Source organism: Ailuropoda melanoleuca, chromosome 2 (assembly GCF_002007445.2).
Source record: "Ailuropoda melanoleuca isolate Jingjing chromosome 2, ASM200744v2, whole genome shotgun sequence".
Classification (NCBI taxonomy): domain Eukaryota; kingdom Metazoa; phylum Chordata; class Mammalia; order Carnivora; family Ursidae; genus Ailuropoda; species Ailuropoda melanoleuca.
Window position 1 is genome coordinate 19,071,845 of NC_048219.1, and position 10,321 is coordinate 19,082,165.

A 10,321-nucleotide genomic window follows, 5' to 3' on the forward strand; every position below is an offset into this window, starting at 1 on the left:
ATTACATCTAGAAAAATAACACCAAGGTTATTAGGCCGGGTCTCCACTTAAGGCCTGGCGGGAAGCTACTTGAGAGTTACAAACGTCCGCTAATGAAAAGGAGCCTCAAAGTAGAAAAAGCGCACCTGTGTTGTTACCATGGTTACTGGAAAGCCAATGGAATGAGCCGTATTTTCGTTTCAGCCGAAAAGCCCCGCCCCACGACCCGAAGGCCAATGGTGTGCACTGTCTCCACAGGAAGAGCAGCCCCTGAGCCAATGGTGCGCGTCGTTTCTATGGTTCCCGCCGGAAGGACGCCTCGGCGTCTCTGCGACGAGCGCGGTTGCTATGACGCCGGGGCCTGGGCAGGCACCTGCCGCCGGCCGTGCGGTGGAGTGGAGCGAGCCGGGACCGTCACGGCACTTTCCGAAAGACAGTCTCTGGCCTGGTTCCTGAGGGTCCCGCGGTTCCCGCCTCAGCCCCGAGGAGGAAAGAGCCTTTTCTGCGTTCCTTTTCAGCGTCCCAGGTCTTTCCCGCCTGTCTCACCAGTGTGGCCTGGAACCGGAGGAGAGCCTCTCCTGGCTCTGCCTTTGTAGTGGCGGCCTGGAGTGATTCTGCCTGCAGAACGATTCGCCCGTCCCCTGGGAGCCAACCGCCCCAGGCCTTTAGAATTAGGCTGTCTGTCTTATGTAGACAGAGCTTGCAACCCCGGCACCCTTAGTTGGGTGGGCGCTCCTTTTCTCAGTGCCCAGGCGAAGACGCAGCCCTGCACAGACCGCTGCGCCTGACCCGCCTGGCCGGTGCCGAGGCCTCCGAGCCACGGCTTCCCCTGGTAGGCTTGTGAACAAAGAACTGCTGTTTTCTGCTTTTTCGCCGTATGTTCGTCATGCGGGACCTTAAATGCCGTTGAAGCTCTGGAGAGGCCTTTTGTATCTTCAGCATCGACGTCATCAAGTCAGTTACCTTCTGCCTTTCGAGCTACAATCTCATCCGCTTCTCTCATCGCCTTGAGCACCAGTTTTCTCACCCTGCTCATTCCACAGCCATCACAGCCATTTTCACCTTTTCTTGTCCACGCTGTACGTCACCGAATGTCCATTCGTCTCCACCACCTCTGCCATCTATAGACCGCCCCCCTCTGCTTTCCTGCTACAATGCTTTGGGTAGCTAAGTATGCCACATTCTCCAGCTCTGGAATCATTTGGAAGATTTTGTTTCTCTGCACTATGGCAAGCTTCCTGTCTTGGGTAAACTAACTAGCATGGAGAAGCGCACATTGGTAAATACAGACAGTAAATTTCTGCAAGCCTAGTGCGTTTTGAAAACGGAGGGGGGGGAATCAAAATGCATTTTTAGGCCCGTCCCAGGCTTATATAAAGAAAGAAGAGTGTTCCTTGCTCAAGTGAACACTATGTTAGATTTGCATGATGTATTCATGCACGCGAAAAGATCATTCAGAATGATCACGTAGCCATATTTCAGCTTTAAGCCCATATGAACACAATGCCTTGATACGGTCGAATTTTCTGGAGAAGAGATGCTTGAAACAGTTCTTGTGTCTTCTCTTCATGTCAGTTTCTTTCTTTCTTTCTTTCAGTTTCTTTCTTTCTTTCTTTCTTTCTTTCTTTCTTTCTTTCTTTCTTTTTTTATTCATTTTAGAGAGAGAACGGGTGTGCATGAGGGAGGAGGCAGAGGGAGTGGGAGAGAGAACCCTCAAGCAGGTTCCCAATGAACATGGGGATGGGGGGTGGGCTCTCCCAGGACCCTCAGATCAAGACCTGAGGTGAAATCAAGAGTTGGCTGCCCAATGGACTGAGCCACCCAGGTGCCCCTTCATGTCAGTTTTTTTTCTTTTTTTTCTGATTTTATTTATTTGAGAGAGAATGAGAGAGAGAGAGAGAGAGAGAGAGCATGAGAGTCAGAGGGAGAAGCAGACTGCCCACTGAGCAGGGAGCCTGATGTGGGGCTGGATCCCCGGATCCTGAGATCATGACCTGAGTCAAAGGCAGATGCTTAACTGACTGAGCCACCCAGGCGCCCTCATGTCAGTTTCTTAATCAGAAAACATTCTCTGTGATGTGAGCTAAGAAACAGAAACAATGAGGCAGAGTGATTGAAAATAAATATTTTTGGCAAGGGACCAGGCTTAAAAAGACCAGAACATAGAACCTTAAAAAACAGAATGAGATTCATTTAGAGCCAGTGAAATTTTCTTTTAGTTGGAAAACTTTAATTTGTCTTAAAGTATCTATTCCTTGTTGAGTCTTACTATTTCTTTTCAGTATTCAGGTTTAAATGTAAACTTATTTTGGAGATACGCACTTTTAGTGGGTATTTGGGGGGCTAGAATAATTTGGATATTGTTATTTTCTCATGCCAATTACAGCACTTATCTGTGACAGCTCATACTTGCAGCCAGGTCGAGTTTCCAAATACTGAGAAATTCAGCTTTCTCTTCTATCACAGATTGGAAAAGAAAAAGTAGTTCTGGGGGCATCTGCGTGGCTCAGTCGGTTGGGCATCTGACTCTTGATTTCGGCTGAGGTCATGATTTCAGGGTCGTGAGATCAAATTCTGCGATCAGTGTGGAGTCTGCTTGAGATTCTCTCTCTCCCTCTGCCCCTCCCCTGCTCACACTCTAAATAAATAAAATAAATAAAATCAATCTTTAAAAAAGAAAAGAAAAAGTTCTGAAACTTTTTCAATTTTCCACATTTAATGGATAAATTCTAACCTTTGAAAAGCCGAGTGTTAGATGCTGTATTTCAAGGGTCTTACCTCTCCCCTTCCAATATGTATTTACTGAACAAACATCATTAGGGCAACATTGAAAAGTTACTTTTTAAAAACTTTCCTCTTACCCTAGGACAGTGGCTCTAAACCCAGGGGGTGATCTTGCTCCCCATGAGACATTTGCCAAAGGATGGAGATATTTTCAGTTGTCACAGCTGGGGATGGATGTGTTACTGGCACCTAGTTGGCAGAGGCCAGGGATGCTGCTGTACGTCCTGCTATGCACAGAACACCGCCCCCCCCCCCAACGACAAAGAATTAGCCAGCCCAAATGTCAATAACGCCGAGGTTAAGAAACCCTGTCCCAACATATCAAGTTCATTTTTCTGTTCTGGGTCAACCCTTGCTCACGATGTACGTTTTTACATAGCTGTAATGATAGTGTATATTTTGCCTTTCTTTTTCCTGTTAATTTTATATTTTAAGCATTTAAACTTTGCTACATTGTTTTCAGTTTTTTGAAGAGTATTTTCCTCCTCATTTTACTTGGGAATTGGGAAGGAAAAAACTATATAATTTTTATACAGTTTTATGCAAAGTTTTATACAAAAATATAATATGTATTATATTTAAGATGCCTATAATTTTTAAATTATATTTGTGTAGAAGGGAGAAAGAAGGGTTAAGGTAAATAGCTTATCTGGGTATATCAGTTTTTGTGGCCATGCTGTTTACTTTTGTTCCCTAATGTCACTCTAAGACAGTGAGATCCAAAATTCATCCTTTGCTCAGAGCCAAAAGACATGCTGTAACGTGAGGTATGGTCCTGGCCCCTTCACTGTAGTTCGAGGCACCTGTAGGGGAAATAAGAACAAAAAGCAATGACTCTGCACCCATTCTCCTTGCCCTCTTTCCATTTAAAATTCTTTGTCTGTCTCTCAGTTTGCTTTGACAGTTTTACTAACTCATTCTTTATATCTGGAAGCAAAAACTTTTTAAGATAGTTAATGAACATTTATTCAGTAGCTACTTTGTAGAGAATAGTTTGTGGGTATGCTTTGTTATGTGGGTAATTTTAGATGCAGTTTAGATGTTAGAGCATTTATAATTCAAATAATGGATTTTTTAAAAAGATTTTATTTGAGAGAGAGAGCACAAGCAGGGGGGCGGGTAGAGGAAGAAGGAGAAGCAGACTCCCTGCTGAGTAGGGAGCCCCAAAATGGGCTTGATCCTAGGACCCTGAGATCATGACCTGAGCAGGAGGCAGATGCTAAATAATGGATTTATATTACCTCAAGATCTGCTTTTTTAGAATTTTCAAATTACTTAACCATTGAGTCTCAGTGAACCAACCTTCTGGAAAAATATGTGTTCTGGGATGTCATAGCAGAACAGGCAGAGCAGCCCAAATGATAAAGTCATGGAAATATAAACAGCATGATGGGGATCAGTCAGTATACTGGCGTGGAAGACTGACGTCAAGGCGTGGCAGAAGATAAGGCTGTAGAGACAGGCAGGACTAGGTTGTGAAGAATCTCTGGTCCCAAGCTGAGGGATTTGAACTCTTCCTGAAAGCAATGGGAATGAAAAGCAGCAAGTGATTTGCATTCAGAACAGTCAGTCTAAGGGCTTTGGATGGGGGCCAGCCTGGCAGCAGGGATATCGGTGAAGGATGCAGTGAAACAAACTGGTCAGTAATTGAGGAGAGCCTCAATAAGGCAGCGCCCTTAGAGGTAGCATCTGCACATTCAGCGACTGGTCATTAATGAGAGTGGGATGGATAAGAAGGCAGGGCCACAGGTGACTCCCAGGTTTCTGGCTTGGGAAACCATATTGATGGTGATTTTATTAACCGTACAAGACAGAAGGAGGAGCAGGAGGAAGGGAGAGATGAGTGGATTCAAGCTGAGTTTTCATTAGACAATTTGATATGCATTGGTCTTAAATAGTATACTCATTTTATATTGTCTTCTTAGCCTACATCCTCTTCTCCGGAATTTGTACCTCTCCGCCAATCCTTACATAAAGAGTAGGCTTTAGTGGCCATATTTGTACCTTTGCTTTCAACCCATTCCAGTGACAATGGACTGAATGAGGATGATACAACTAACTTTGGAGAGGGGGACATGGTTCATTGGATGAGCAAAAAATAATCATCTCTCTTTCATGAATTTGAATTAAAAGATAAAGAACAGAAATGACTTAATCCGAAAAGTTAGATAGGCTTGACATGTGAATGGCTTTTCCTAGCCTGGCTGAGGAGCAAGCGTAGAAAATCAATCCATGTGGAAAAGCAAGTAAATGGGGGCAGATTCATGTGGAAACTCAGAGATGAAGGACCTCATGGGTCAGGATAGACTAGTTCAGTCTGGTCCAGGATGGCCTGCCCAGTTCCGTATCCAGTTCCTATGTAGTCATATTTATTTTCCAGCATATGCCCTTTTATCTTATTTTAAGTAACATTTCTGTAATAGTTGGGATTGGTTGGCCATGAGGGTCAGAAAGCTCAAAATAAAAATGGCTTGAGGGGCGCCTGGGTGGCACAGTGGTTAAGCATCTGCCTTCGGCTCAGGGCGTGATCCCGGCGTTATGGGATCGAGTCCCACATCAGGCTCTTCTGCTATGAGCCTGCTTCTTCCTCTCCCATTCCCCATGCTTGTGTTCCCTCTTTCGTTGGCTGTCTCTATCTCTGTCGAATGAATAAATAAAAATCTTTAAAAAATAAAATAAAATAAAATAAAATAAAAATGGCTTGAAAAAGAAATTTATTTCTCCCAAATAAGAGTGAAGAAGCAAGCAGTCCAGGCTGATAGGGCAGCATCTTGAAATTGTCAGAGAGTCACAGATTTCTTCTCTCATGATAGTATATTATCTATGGCAGGTGGCTTCCACCCCATGGTGTCCAGGATGGCTGCTCAGGCTTCAACTATCTTGTGTGTATTCCAGCTGGTAGAATGGAGGAAGGAGTGAGGAAGAGTGACCCCATTCCTTTCAGAGCACTTCCTAAAGGTGGCGTAAAATTCCATTTATATTCCATTGGTCTGAACTTAAGTCACACGGCTGTATCTAGCAGTAAGGCAGGCAGCCATATGATCATTCAAGAAATCAGTTCTCTTATGCTGTGGGAAAAGGGAAGAATAAATATCGGGGGACAACTGGCAGTCTTTGCCACATGCACTTGTATATGTTCTAACTTCAGTGTGTTTCTGTTTCTTCCCATTTTTTCTAGATAGAGCTGGAGCTTAGCAAAGATGGATTATTATTTAATCCTAACAACCGCATGAGGTAGGCCTTATTATTAATCCATTTTATTTGGGGATAAATAAAAGTTTAAAAAAGTTAGGTGACTTGCTTAGTCACAGAGCTAGAAAGTGGTGGAGCCAGGGTTTGAACCAAGGTATGTCAGACTCCCATGTCCATGTTGTGAATCACGAGGACAGTGAGAAAGGCAGAGAGCCAAAGGCAGGATTCTTAGGACTGGCAGCATCTCAAGGGACTGTGGAAGAAGAGGAGCCCAGGAAAAATACAGAGAAGGAAAGGCCAGAGAGGCAAGAGTAAAAACAGGAGAAAGTGATGTCACAGAACAGAGAAAGGAAACACTTTCAAAATAAGGGTGCAGAGAGATCATATAGAAAAATTACAGAAACATGTCCAGTTTGATTGGCATTCTGAGGGTTATTGGTAACTGATATTTTGAGTACAGTGGTAAGAACAGAAGTCAAAATGCAGTTGAGGAGGGGAAGACGAATTAGAAGGAGGAATGTGGTGGGGTCAAAGGAGGGCTATTTTTGTATCTTTATTTTTTTTTAAAGATTTTATTTATTTATTCGACAGAGATAGAGACAGCCAGTGAGAGAAGGAACACAAGCAGGGGGAGTGGGAGAGGAAGAAGCAGGCTCATAGCGGAAGAGCCTGATGTGGGGCTCGATCCCGTAATGCCGGGATCATGCCCTGAGCCGAAGGGAGACGCTTAACCACTGTGCCACCCAGGCGCCCCTGTATCTTTATTTTTAAAACCAAAAACATCCTTTTTTTCCCCTTTTCTTTCTTTCTTTCTTTCTTTCTTTCTTTCTTTCTTTCTTTCTTTCTTTCTCTCTCTCTTTCTTTCTCTCTCTCTTTCTTTCTTTCTTTCTTTCTTTCTTTCTTTCTTTCTTTCTTTCTTTCTTTCTTTTCTTTCTTTCTTTCTTTCTTTTTCTTTCTTAGAGAGTGAGAGCCTGTGTGGGGAGGGGCAGAGAAAGAGGGAGAGAGAATCTTAGGCAGGCTCCACATCCATTGTGGAGCCCCATGTGGGGCACGATCTCAAAGCCCTGAGATCATGACCTGAGCCGAAATCAGGAGTCCAACACTTAACTGACTGAGTCACCCAGGCACCCCAAGACCAGAAACCACTTGAGTGAAGGGCAAGGGATCAGTAGAGAGGGAGATAATGAGTATACAGAAAAGAAAGAGCTTCCTTGAAGAAGCAATATGGGATGGGCTCTAGAACACAGGTGAAGACGCTTGCTTTGATCAGGAGGATGGACGTCTCCTCCACTGAGTGGCGAAAGAGAACGAGGTCTCTAAAGATGAAGGCGAGTATCTTGGTGTAGTGGAAGAAGTGGACAGAGCTTCATGATGACTTTAGTTTTACTAGTGATGTGGGAGACAAGGTCATCTGCCAAGAGACCTATTTAAGCAAACTTAAATAGATATAGAATAGTCAAATGGTCAAACTTTTCCAGGGCTGGGATTTTCAGGGAAGGTGGGACAAGGGGCAAGATAACTGGGGACATTGATGAGAAATTGCAATGATCAGCTATTGAGTCCAGGCTTGAGAGGAAAAGCCAAAAGGTATCTGGTAGTTTGAGAGATGTAATGGTCCAGGGACTGAGATCTCACTGTCATTGTAGAGTAAGTACAGTTTAAGAGAGCAACCACTTCACACCCATCAGTATGGATTCGTTACATATATAAAACAATCATAACAAGTGTTGGCAAAGATGTAAAGAAATTGGAGCCCTTCTGCGTAGTATGGTGAGAACATAAAATGGTGCAGCTGTTTTGGAAAACAGTAGGGCAGCTCCTCAAAAAGTTAAGCGAAGTTACATGACAACAATTCTCCTTCTAGGTATATACCCAAAACAGTTGAAAGCAGGGACTTAAACAGATACTTGTACACCCGTGTTCACAACAGTGTTAATTCACACTAGCTGAAAGGTGGAAACAGCTCAAATGTCCATTAACAGTTGAGTGGATAAACGAAATGTGTTACATACACACACAGACACACACACGCATGCATACACCCATATACCAGAATATTATTCAGCCTTCAAAAGGGAGAAAGAGAGTAGGAATGGGGACCAGGAGAGGAGGAGCACAAGAAGATTTCTAGCTGTAAGTCATGAGGAGGACACATGGGGTACAAAGATTCAGGCCTGGGTCCTTTTTTCTTTCAGTGTGAGGTTCAGATGATAATTAGAATTCTGTGTATTGTCCACTAGAACTCTTGATGTGAAAATGATAACACTGAAAAACTTAGCAAGAAAGGAGAAAAATAATACAAATAATCAGGAAAGCAAAACAGTATAGTTTGTGTGGACTGTCTGCAGTACAATAATAATTAGGCGGATCACTACAATTTGGTCAGATTAACTTGGTTAAAAGTTATGTCTGGGGGCGCTTGGGTGGCTAGTTGGTTAAGCGTCTGCTTTCGGCTCAGGTCATGATCCTGGGGTCCTGGGATCAAGCCCCAAGTCAGGCTCCCTGCTCAGTGGGGAGTCTGCTTCTCCATCTCCCTCTGTTCCCACCCCTGCTTGTGCTCTCTCTCTCAAATAAATAAAATCTTTTTTAAAAAAGTTATGTTTGGTTATAACAGCAAGTCCTCTTCACAGCTAGAGGTTCTAGTAACAGAGAAACACAGATACAACTTCAATCAGAAATTTATCTGTCACCTACCGTGATAGTGGAGGCTCTTTTGTAGCATGACCACTTTTAACTTGAAAACTAAAGATAATATTGATGACAGGCTTATATCAAGAAGTTTTGGAAGAGAACTGAATGATTTAAAAGCCACCAGAAGTTATAAGTCAAATTCTGTGAGCACAGTAATTCCTTGATAGTACAGAATCAGTGAGCTTGCTAGCTTCCAGAGGGGCCCTTTTATCTCTCAAATTCAATTGAGGGAAAAAAGGCTTCTTTGGAATTTATAACTTTGCAAGGGGGCTGTTTTCAGATTACTGAACTGTAAACTTCAGAACTGGCCATACAGAAAAGCTTGTTTTTTTAAAACGCACATTTGCATTATATATGTGATATATATATATAATGTCATCATTTCTTATTTTAGAAGATGTTATAAAGCTGTTGAACCTTTAATTTTCTTTGTGCTCTTGGCTATTCATGGAAATGTTCATCATAACTTGGTAACATACCCATTAACAGGAGAGCTAAACTATTTTGTACGGAGTCTAACTCTAGGTGTATATACATGTCAGCTTTCTTGCATGCTCCGTTGTGTGTATTTGTATGTGTGTTGTATGCATGTGCGTACATACACGTATGCTTATTTCTTTACCAAGGGACAAGTTCAGATAGAATATATATTTCACCATCTTGAGAAAGAAGGGATTGAATCCCTTGTTGCTATAAAAAGAACCGCTCTATTTTATTTGGTGCTTATTCCAGAACAGTGAAGACGGCTGAGCACTGCTACCAGAAATTTAGAAGAGTTTACAGTGAAGCACGTGGAAGAAATGAAAGACGTAAGAGCTAATAACATAAAGTTTTAAGATACCTGTCATTTTGTTCATTGTCCTTCATTAAATTGACATGTTAAAAACCAACATTTGAATATTACAGTGCAGTTTGCAAAGCACTTGCCTGTACATTTCCCCCCTAAATTATTCCAATAATCTGTATTCATTTCCAGTAGAGTGCATGTACAGGATGTTACTCAGAGATGACTGGTTGGACATCCAAATAGGTCTGCTCAAGGTGGCTTTCCTTATCTTTGTAAATTCATCCTTGTTTCAATAACCGATTTGTTTCAACTGTAGCTGACTCTCTTGCTTGTAGCTTATAGGCTTAGAAACTGATTAGACAAGGTACCTGGGTGGATCTGTTTCTCAAAGGTGACCTTACATTAACTACACTCACAGAGAAGTTTGTAGAAAAATAGATACCAGCTTACTAGTTGACAAAAAAATGTAATTTTGCCACAAGAGGCAGACACGTGTGTCCCGTGGCTGATGGATTCTTTCTCTACAGGTGCACTGCATTACAGATGTTTACTTGCTGAACAACTGATTCCAATTTTTATAGCACTGGCTAAGATAGTCTGATTTCCACCATAGGGCTCTCTATACCTGTCTTTGTTTCTGGACCTGTTATAGACAAGAACCAGGCAAGGTACCTAGCTCATAGAGGAGCAGATAATGGCATCTTTTGACTTTCTTATCACTCTTTTGATGTTTCCAATACTGATCAGCCTACTTTTTGACACATTCTTTCTTTAAATGAGTTAAGAAATTCTCTCAGGTTGCTTGGAAATCATTCTGCTGTGTTTCAACATCTCAGCTCAGGCAACTTACTGGTTTTCAAATTTAACTCTTTAAACCTTTTTTTTTTT

The 10,321-nt window shown here is 42.5% G+C and overlaps 1 protein-coding gene across 1 annotated transcript in view; it reads left to right on the forward strand.

Annotated features, from left to right (window-relative positions):
- CCDC30 (coiled-coil domain containing 30) overlaps positions 1-10,321 on the forward strand; it is a 123,227-nt gene continuing 112,906 nt past the window's right edge. The window contains exons 1-3 of the mRNA XM_034650427.1: positions 1-1,142; positions 5,594-5,721; positions 5,942-5,997. The gene's annotated coding sequence lies outside the window, so the exon portion shown is untranslated. The remainder of the gene's footprint in view (positions 1,143-5,593; positions 5,722-5,941; positions 5,998-10,321) is intronic.